This window comes from Mus pahari, chromosome 8 (genome assembly GCF_900095145.1).
Source record: "Mus pahari chromosome 8, PAHARI_EIJ_v1.1, whole genome shotgun sequence".
Taxonomy (NCBI): Eukaryota; Metazoa; Chordata; class Mammalia; order Rodentia; family Muridae; genus Mus; species Mus pahari.
This window is the reverse complement of record NC_034597.1, coordinates 16,816,140-16,826,987: the sequence shown is the minus strand read 5'-3', so window position 1 is coordinate 16,826,987 and position 10,848 is coordinate 16,816,140. Positions and strand designations below refer to the sequence as shown.

At 46.9% G+C, this 10,848-nt stretch overlaps 1 long non-coding RNA gene across 1 annotated transcript in view; it reads left to right on the top strand.

The window, feature by feature from the left end:
* LOC115064542 overlaps positions 1 to 10,848 on the top strand; it is a 55,159-nt gene that overhangs the window by 37,193 nt on the left and 7,118 nt on the right. The window contains exon 2 of the long non-coding RNA XR_003844370.1: positions 6,915 to 6,997. This is a non-coding gene — a long non-coding RNA (uncharacterized LOC115064542). The remainder of the gene's footprint in view (positions 1 to 6,914; positions 6,998 to 10,848) is intronic.

Below are 10,848 nucleotides of genomic sequence, written 5' to 3'. Positions count from 1 at the left end.
CTGCAGCTTTGGTTGCCTGTCTAGCTCCTCATGGGCACTGTGGATTTACAGTGTGGCCTCTCTTGAAGTAGCTTTAGGGAGAAAGATGGTGGAATTTTATTCTTCCTAATTTAAAACAATAATAATTGTTCACGCGTTAGGAAGCATTCCTGTTAAATCAATCCAATCTTTCAGAACAACTGGGAGAGAAGGAAGCCAAATTTCCAGGCTGGGCCTCGGCTGGTGTCTGGAGAGCTGTTTCTTCTTTCAGGTTCTGAGCAGACAAAAGCCAGCTCCACGCTGGGCCATGTGGTGGGTAAGGGTGGTGGCCAGGAATTACCTGAGTGAACCTAGCTGTGGTCTTGTCACGAGGAACAGGGGACAGGCGTGTTCCTCACTGGGATGCAAGTGTGGTTCTGAATATACAAAGTCCACTGTGTGGATAAGTACCTGCTGGGTACTGTGTGCTAGGTATGCACCGCTGGTATGGAGAATCCCAGAGAGTCCAGTGTAGAGTGGGGACTGGCATAAGGCTCTGGTTAGCCGGAGGTGGCTACTGAGCAGCGCAGTTACTTAGAGATTTTTAGGGATACAGAACTGAGACCTTAGCTCTGAGCCAAACTGAAGGGGAGAAGAAAACAAGGTCTTCAGCTGAAGGACAGACGCAAGGCCCAGGCAGGTAAGATGGGAGCAGCCAGGGAGGATGGGGCCATCATCAGGGACACCACAGACACTGCTTGCATCTCTGAGCATTGTCCCCAATTGCAGTTCCCAGTGAGGCGAACCAGAAGGAACCAAGCAATCATCCTCTAGAAAAGAAAAGGGTTGGCTGGACAAACAGGAAGGCAGCCTACATGTCACCCCCAGAGTTGCTCAGTGTCAGTGGTGGCTTTGGTTTTTTCCTGAGGCCACCTGGGGACCTGGAACTTGGGGGTTTGGGTCGAAGGAAGAATGCACGCCCCATTGTCAGTGATCTTCCTTGAACCTGTGACCGGTGTGAACAAGAACAACTCCTTCCAATCACAATGATCTAGTTGGTAGAACACTGATATTGTTTGCACCGCCATCTTCCCTGGGCTAGACCACTTCTAGGATGGGCATCCAACGAGCTGCCATTAACTCTGATTGGCTTGGCGGTCCCATGGTGTTGCAAAGGGATCATTCATATTACCAATTAAAATAGAACGTGTCTACCAGAAGCAGTGTGATACAGATGTGGGTAAGGAACATCTGTATGGGTGAGCCCTTGAGGGTTCTACAGGAGACCTCCATCTTCCCCGCTGTCTGTCTGTCTGTCTGTCTGTCTGTCTGTCTGTCTCTTCCTTTCTCTTTTCTCAAGCTCTACCTGTTTGCCTGTTGCTCTCACCATCACCATCTGTCTCTGTGCCTGTCTCTCTTATTCTCTCACTTTCTGACCATCTCTCATTGTCCCTCTTGAAGTCCATCTCTCTCACTTGTCATCTTCTCACTGTCTGTCCTTCTGTCTCTGCCTGTTTCCATTCTGCAGCCGTCAGTTCCCCATTCTGCCTGCTTTTGCTACAGGGTGGTCTGAGTGACTGCTGGGGACAAGAACTGCAATGTTTCTTCTTCCCTCCTCCCCCTTCCTCTTTTAGTTCTTTGGGTTCCTAGGAATCTCAATGGAGCTGTTTTGGAGAGAAAGGAAAGGAAGGTGGCTCAAGGGCACACACACCAGGTGACAGCATTTCTTTTTCAGGGCTAAAAGAAGGTCTGGAGTCGGGGCTTCCCAGAAGTAGCAAAGCCTTCATGAAGAGAGGTGTGCAGGGAGGGAGCTGGGGAATCTTGTTTGCTCTGGGAACTGCCCAGGGCTCACCATAGTGATTCAGGAGAATAGGGGGCGGAGGCCCTAGTACATTCACTGTGTTTCGGAAGCAGGGATATTTGCTGGAGAAGGCTTAGAGGCCTGAGGGTCACCACTGTTTGAGAGAAGATGTGTTCCCTTCTAGAATCAATTAACTTCCGTGGCATGCAAAGATCTTAAGCTCACCATCCTTGGAGGAATGAGAGTATTAATTGCCCGAGTACTGCTTGAGGCTGCTGTAGAGGCAACAGAGCACGTTCTGGGGTGGGACAATTGATTTCCAAGGTTCCTCCTAGGCCTAGGCTTAGGCTTGCAGGATTGCCCCCATTCCTGTCCCTTCATCTGTGTCCTCTGCTTTGGCAACTAGCTTCCTTAGAGATGAGTCAAAAGACAGCCTACTGTGACCTCCTCCCAGGGTGGGGCTCCTAGGAGACCCCAAAACCTCCCGATCCCTTAGAGGCACAAGGTCACTGCATTCACAGATTCTGGGCAGCCCTTCACAGCTACCCCTCCTGCACACACACACACACACACACACACACACACACACACACACACACACACACGGAGAGGGAGAGCTAAGTCTGGGATGACAAACCCCCTCGTGCTCTGGCCTTTTATCACAAGCCCATGGAGATGAAATTCTGACCTAATAATCAAAACAAGCAGTAATTGCAAACAGACCCTCTGAGGACTGCATAGGCAGCTTGGCCTGCAGGCCTGGGGACAGAGAGGCACCTGCTGAGTGCAGCAGGCTGGCCTCCTCCTCCTCCTCTTTCCCCCCTCCCCCCTGTGGATCAATGTGGCTGTCCAGCCACCTACCACGGACCATTTTGCTGGCCTTGCTGGCTAGAGCCCTGTTCATATTCTGTCCCTGTGGGACCCCAGGGCTCCCCAAGCAGAGAAATCAGCTTGGAGGAAGCCAGTCTCACTCAAAAGATGATTGACTACCTAGCTGCCCCCCCTAAAGAGGCCATGTGGGGGTAGAGCGGGTGTCACTCCAAGCCTGCTTTGACTCCACCTCCTCCTGGCTCTGGGAGAGGTTCTCCTGGGTGCAACCCCAAAGCTGGAAAGCCTTCCTGTCTCTTCACAGCCCCCATCTCTGCACGTGTGTGTGTGTGTGTGTGTGTGTGTGTGTGTGTGTGTGTGTGTGTGTGTGTGTGTTTTGTTTCAGGCACACCCTCAGCTCAAATTTGCTTTGAAGGTCAGTAATTTCCATTCCTGCTTTTCAAAAACAACTGCACAGTTCTTCAGGGACTCGAATGTTGATTCTCTTCAGTAAGGAATGAGTCTTCCCCAGCAACAAATACATTCCAGAACTATCCATCCAACACTTCCAATGGGCCAGACATCCAGAAGAGGCCAAGGATGTATCAGCCTAGCGTAAATTCCCACAATACTCCACTTAGGGAGAGCTCAGCCCATGTGTGTCACATACTAGTCAGGGTCTTTTCATCTCACAAGTGGGGACAGGATCCCTAAGTTGGTGACATAGGGTGCCTGGTTAGTTTTGAGAATGGTGCTATTTCCTGCATCTTTTCGTTCTAAATTGTTTTAGCTTCTCAGGAACGTACAGAGCTAAGGAATGCCAGGTGCCCTCGCTGAAGATGTCCCAGCAGTCACAGGTTGAGAAATCAGAGTTCAGTATCAAAAAGGACCAATGTCATTTGAGCCCATACAGGGGACCCTGCCTGGAGAGCTTGGGCTGGACTTGGACACACAAACTATGGCGTCTCCGTCTCCTTCTCCTTCTCCTTCTCCTTCTCCTTCTCCTTCTCCTTCTCCTTCTCCTTCTCCTTCTCCTTCTCCTTCTTCTCTTCTTTCTGAAATCCTGGCTGAATCCAGACCATACAGACCTTTCTAGACTGGACGAAACAGGGACACCTCAGGAACACCAACTCTACAAACACAAGTTTAAAAGTTCTTGAGCAGTTATTGGCTGGGGTGAGCTGCCTTGATTTGAGCCACATGATGGATCTTCTGTATGTTTCCTTTCTTATGACTTCAGGTCCTGCTGAAGCCAGAAACTGGCTTTTAGCCTTAATCTGCCTTGCTGACTTTAGAGGAGAGTCCTGTCCCCCAACTCCTACAGTGCAGGGTCATTACCCACAGGAGTCTGGGGTCACCAGGGGCTACTTCATCATCTTAGAGATGGGAAGAGACCTAGCATATGCTTTTATCCTTGTACTGTGACCTGGAACACACCTGTTCACTCTCCTCCCAGCTTCCATTCTCTCCAGAGGAGTTGTCCCAGAGAATACATCCTTCAGGACCCATGTTTTTGGACTGCTGGATCTTCGACAGGAATTCAGGGATATATCCATTGCCAGGCCCACTTCTAAGATGTTCTGTGATCCCATCTCCTGGGGATGACTGTAATACTAACCCCAGATGTTCTGGACCCAACAGAAGAAATGATTGACACAGGTCACTTTTGATTTCAAAGGGCTACAAACTGGAAAATTCAGGTCTAGATGTTTTGATTATGTTCTAACTTTCTTGCAGTGTTTGGTATCTACTGATTCCTTTTATCCACAAAGAATAATTAATCATGAAACCATTTGTGGTGCACCCACCATCCTGTACAAATATCCCTAAAGTGACAAATTTATAGGAGAAGGACCAAGGCCCAGAGAGACAGAGGAGACTTTGCACTCCAAGGTCATTTGTAATCCCCATCTCAGTCAAGCATTTTGTTAGACTTGACATGGGGACTTTGCACCAAGCTCATCCTTACCTATAGTCACCAGCCTAGTATGATACCAAAGATGTTTTGACCTCAAACCATTAGCCTCCAAGTGGAGAATGTTTCTTGTGTTGTCTTGCTTACTGGTTCTGTGAAGACAAGCTTTTCTGGAGATAATCCAAGGGCCTGGGGGGCTGGTTTCAGATCTCTAAAGACACAGTGGGGGGATATGTCTGTAGATTATCTCTGGGAATACTGCACACAGCCTCTGTGAGAGTTGAAACCCTTCACCCACTCCTCCTCCCCTGATCCTGTGAGTCTGTGCTTCCCAGAATATGTTGAATGTGGTAGGTTCCTCAGCTGGGGTTCTGGTCCTCCTCAGTATGCCACACTGCTTTCTTGTGTGGCCCTCTTCCTAAGGAGATGTGAACGCATGTCTACTCACCCCAGATAGGGAACCCACAACAGACCAAGTATGGATGCTGCCAAAGTCCAACCTGGTGAACAAATGTGTTATTGTAGCTGCTTAGAGGAGTACGGGTAAGGGTTTACTTACAGGGACAGAAATGATTCAAAGACTGCTGCACCAAAGCCCATTCCAGCACAGATAACAGCTCACAAAGCTGGGAACCTGGAGCACACACAGTATAGAGACTGCAGGAAATGCAGCAGGTTGAACAGTGTCCTTTCCTTTTGGCTTAATTGATCTAGTCTTTCTAGACAGCTTGGTTTGTCTTTGTTTTTTTTTTCTAGGCAGTTTGGCTGATCTCAGGCTTCTTTCAGGCTGCTGAGTCTGAGCCTCTTCTAAGAAATGTAGTTTGTTTGAGAGTGATCTTCAGCAGTTTTTACTGTTTATATACTCTGGGGGAGGAAGGAGCCTAATGAATCTGGTCAGTTTCAGGGACTTCCTGAAGCTATTTGAGTTGTTTGCTTCCTATCTTAAGGAACTTCCCTGAAGGACAGACTATTTCATCCCCTCCCCACCAACATCCTGTTGTTTCACCTTTTAACATGTCCTATATATCCTGTTGTTTCCCTTCCCTTAATGTCCTATAAAAATATATTTGAATTACTTAGTTTCTTTTCCTACTGCTGTGATAAGGCTTCTGAAAAAAGCAACTCAAGGGAGGAAGGGTTTATTTCAACTCAGCTCAATCCACAGACCATCATGGCGAGAAAATCATAGCAGCAGGAGCTTGAAGCAGGAGGTCACATGCCATGTGCTGTCAGAAGAGAGCAAATAATACTTCTTGCTTACCAGTGCTTGCGTGTTCACCCCGTTCTCCATTGTGATGGGGTAGGAGGATCAGCTCACATTCTACTTTCCTTGAAAATATTTTTTATTTGGACCTATACTATTTCATTCACTTATATGATATAGTTTGGTTGTATCTAATTTCTCCCTCACTCCCCTTTGCCCCCCAACATTTTCATATCTCACATCTTCTCCTCTTTATTTTTCTCCCCCACCCCCTATTCAGTTTATTGAGTCTAAACAGTGCTGTATCCATGAATCTGGGCAATCTAACAGTAGCTCTGTCCCTGAAGAAGAATGATCTCACCTTACCTAGCAGCAATCAACTGACAACGACTCTTCAGCCATTGAGAGGGGCTCATGAGACCCTCTTCAAGCCACACTGGAATCTTGGCTGGCTTGATCTTGTGTGGGCTTTGTGTAGGTGACTATTACTATTTTGAGTTCCCAAGGACAATGATATTGCTATGTCCAGAAGGCAGTATGTTATGGCACTGTTCTCCACCCTCTATCTCTTACCCTCCTTGGGAATCCTCTCTGCTCTCCAGGGTGGCATCCAGCCACCTCCTCAGGCACTCACAGATCCCTTCTCCCTACCTCTACCCATGTGACTCTGATTGCAGCCTGTCCTTCCCCAACACCTTGGCAGTGGCAGCAGCTAGACCAGTTGTCCATGTAGACCAGTTGTCCAGGTTTGAGTGGCATTCTTGCTGAAGCCACAGAGGATCCTGCCTACAACTGCTTTTTTTTTCTCCCCAGGTTCAGAATGGCCAGTGGCTTCCCAGTGCCCCAGCACATTCCTCTCATCCCAATAGCCTCCACTCACCCTAGCAATTGCAGTGATGGGCCACCTGTGAAGTGTGGCAGGCCCTGTGCTCAAGGCCAGCAAACTGGGGGGCTTTTGTTTTATTAAAGGCATGGCAGTGGAAAGAGCATGCAGCCTGGGATACAAACAAAGATATGGTTCAGTAGCCAGGAGTAGAGAAATGCTCCACAGGGTGACCGGTGCCAAGAAATGGGCTGGGAGCCAAGGCATAGGTGAGATCAATGGGGATGGGCCAGGGAAGAATCCCTAGCGACTGTGAAGGCCTCCGTAGGGGAATTTGACTTGAACTTGACAGGGGTCACTGAAGAATTTTCGGAAAGGGAATGATACTATTTTGCTGATTTCTTAGGTCAGTTTCCATGGAGGCCAATAGAAGACGTTCAACTTAATGGAAGGATGGGAGAGACAGGAGAATCTTTGAATAGCCAGAAGGTAAATTGTAATAGTCTTGTGTGTGTGTGTGTGTGTGTGTGTGTGTGTGTGTATGTGTATTATGTCTCCTCTATTCCATAGCCTCTTTTGACACACACACACACACACACACACACACACACACACACACACAGAGCTGAGAAGAAAAGCATTCATGTAAACACGGGGATCTGAGTTGTTCAGACCCTAGAACCCATACAAAAAGATAGGAAAGTGGTGTGCTTAGAATCTCAGAGATGGGGAGGCTGAGGCAGGTGCATCCCTAGGGCTCAGTGGCCATCCATGTTAGCCTGATTGATGAGCTACAGGTCAATAAGAAACCATGCTCCCAAGAGCAGCCCTAAAGTTGACTTCTTCTTCTGTATTCACCCCCCCCACACACACACACAATCTATATGTGTGCACCAAATGGACACATACAAATAAAATGAAAATGTATTTAGTAAAGCCTTAAATAGTGATAAGAGGCCAGCAAGTAAGCAAATAAACAAACATGAAAACCAAGCAAACAACCAAAAACAACAACAACAACAACAACAACAACAATACAGCCCCAAAGCTCCCAATTATCCACCATACCACAATGATGAGCTGGAGAGAACAATGAGTATTTTCAATCATTCTGTTACTTATACAGAATTAAAGAGACCATTTTCCCAGGATACCCTGTCTGTGACTATAGGAGCAAACACTCTTGAGTATTTGATATTTCTTTTGGTTATAACAAAATAATCTGTTTTTTTCCCCCACAATCTGCCTGTGATCACCAGAAGACAATAATTCCTCCAAAGCATCACTCTCCTGCACATTCATTTATTAAGTGGCACGTCACATTTCCTGGATGAATGAGGTGCACGTTTTCTGCAAGACAACGCCACATCCAATATTTGGCATGCTACAGTGTGTACACATTGAACCTAGCTCCCTGGAGCAGATGCTCCCCAGGCAAATTTATGCAGACTGAGGATACTACATATTTCTCAGACTGCTGATGTCCTTTGAAAGCAGGAACCTAGACCCGAGGTGTCAATGGTTTGTAGTTGGCTGGCATATGATGTGAGAACAGTGAAGGACCCTGCAGACAGACAGACAGACAGACAGACAGACAGACAGACAGACAGATAGGTATGCATGTACATTTGCATGAGTACACACACACACACACACACACACACACACACACACACACACACACACACACACACACGGCATGCAAAACACTTCCTGGCCCTATACCTCAGATTGATGCTTAGCTCTATAGGATATCATTGGTGGATGAAATTCAATGTCATCTAGGACAAGCCCCTCACATTTGTGACACATTTGAGTCACATTTGTGACTCGCTACAGTCCCCAGGAGAAGGGACTGGCCTACAGTTACTCAGCAAGTGGTAGGATACTGGTGGACTTGAATCCACCAGTGACTAGATCCTCAGAATTCCCTATATTGAATGGTTTCCTGCTAGGCTAGGCCTTTAAGGAGGGCTAGATAGTGTGATGGATGGGGACTCAACTAAGAGATAAGTGGCTGGGCACACCTGGGAGAGATTTCCTTGACTGGGTGTTTTGAAGTAGGAAGACCTATCCCAAATGTGGGCAGCACCTCCCAGGAACAAAACATATAAATGAAGTCTGAGGAGAGCTTACCTTTTTGCCTCTTTGCTTTCATGTCTTGTTGGTGAATTCATCCAGCTTACTGCTGCTGCTGCTGCTCTGTCATGTTCCTTCACTGGTATCAGAACCCAACTTGTCTGAGCTTTGACACATACTGGAACCCAGTGGCTGTCCTGGCCTTTGGTGCCAGATTGGACTGTTGAGCCATTCAGACTCAGAATGGGCAGCTTCTGGCTTCTCTGCCTCTCCAGTGTAAAGGCAGCCACTCCTCAATGTCCAGATCATACCGTGTAAGCCAATCTAATAGAAGCCCTTTTAATAAGTATTCATTTTGCTGGTCCCTCTAAGTATTCATCTACTGGACCCTCACTAATAGATATGGTCATCTTCAGGGGCCCATTCTTAGTTGAGAATAGCCATTCTTGGGAGCATCAACTGGGACACAATTCAGGTTTTGTTAAAGGAGCTGGACGCACCTCAGAATTTTGTATTTGTTTGTTTAATAGGCCAATCCCACTCCACACCCTGTTTCTTGACTTAGCAGAACACTAAAGGTTATAAAGTTCTCTGGGATGTGCTGTTTGAAACCTGGGGCTATGCTGGGCTAGCATCCCTTGTCAGAATAGGTGATTATCTGAAGTTTGGGCCTTTTGAAGTTGGTTTTCATGGCAATCTTAAATATCCCTCCTTTCTTTTTTCCTTCAGTCCTTCTCTGATAGGAGAGGAAGTATCGCCTTATTCTCTGTGAGTGCTTTACCTGGCAAGAATGTCAGAGGGTGGGGTGGTTGGTACTTGCTCCACACGTAATAACTTGGTGGGAATGGTATGTGTGTGTGTGTGCCTGTGCATATGTGTGTATGTTTGTATGTGTGTGCATGTATGTGTGTGCATGTGTGTATGTACATGCATGTATGTGTGTGTGAATGTACATGTGTGTGTGCATGTGTGTGTGTACATGCATGTATGTGTGTGTGAATGTGCGTGTGTGTGTGTGTGTGTGTGTGTGTGTGTAGTAGATGTTCACCTCTCTGCTTTAACTTCTCATTGTCTCTTACTTAGCTGAAACATTGGATTTTGCTTGCTTCTTTTTAAGAAGTGATCATTTCAGCATTTTAAAATGAATTTCTCTCTATTCTTGAGACTTTCATTTCAGAATATAACAGAACATAAACACATCCACTCCCTATTTAACTCTTTTAACTCTTTCCAAATTTCACCTCAGCATGACAACATTCTTCCAATTTCACCCCCAACAAACACTTTTTAAAATAACCTACTGAGTCCAATTAGCACATGCTGCTTATTTGTGTATGGAGTGCGACTATCCACTGAAGCTTGGAAATCAACCAGTGGACACACATGCAATAACAACAACAACAACAATGCAGAGGAGGAGGGGGAAGGAGAGGGGGAGGGGGAAGAGAAGGAGGAGGAGGAGGAGGAGGAGGAGGACTCTCTGTCCCTAAGCAGCTGTTAACTGCCAATAGCTCCTTAGTAGGGGATGGGACCTAAAGATCTGCCTCTCCTCTGCTTGAGTTTTGGGCAGCTTGATCTTGTGCAGGTCTTGTGCCCGAAGCTGAGTTGGCGTGAGTTCATGGGAACAATATCCACGCCAAGTCCTTCGGTTTGCATTTCTCAGCCTGCCCCAGCAGCTTACATTCCTTCCTGCGTCCTCTTCCACACGGTTCGCTGAGCCCTGGTGGAGGTGCCCGTGGGTGGGAAAGATGCCCTATTTAGGACTGAGCACTCCGTCTCCTCCTCTCAGCCCTCGGTCCAGTCATTCCTCTCAGCATTGGCTGTATCCCACTGGAAAAAGAAGCTTCTCTGACCAAGGCTGAGAGCAGTCCAGCTCTCTGGGTTTAAACACAAATATTTAGATGCCAATTTGACACCATGAGCATTTAGCAAAATAACATTTGCGTGCTTGCTTCATAAGGCCATGCTTTACCACCTTGATTCGAGTTGTTTTTGAGGAATTTTATGTATGTGTCTATTGACTTCTCATTGCCTTGCAGACAAATGAAACCACAGATGCTTTTCCTGTGTCAGAACAGTTTCTTGCTACTCTATGGCCCTAGGAAGATTGTTATTACTATAACCATTTTCTCAATGACATCCTTACATGAATTTTGCTCCAGGTCAAACCAGCTAGCAGTGATGGAGGTGAACCTATTTCTAAAGACACTGTGCTACATGGCTAGAAAAAGGTAGTGAGTGCCTCTCTCTCTCTCTCTCTC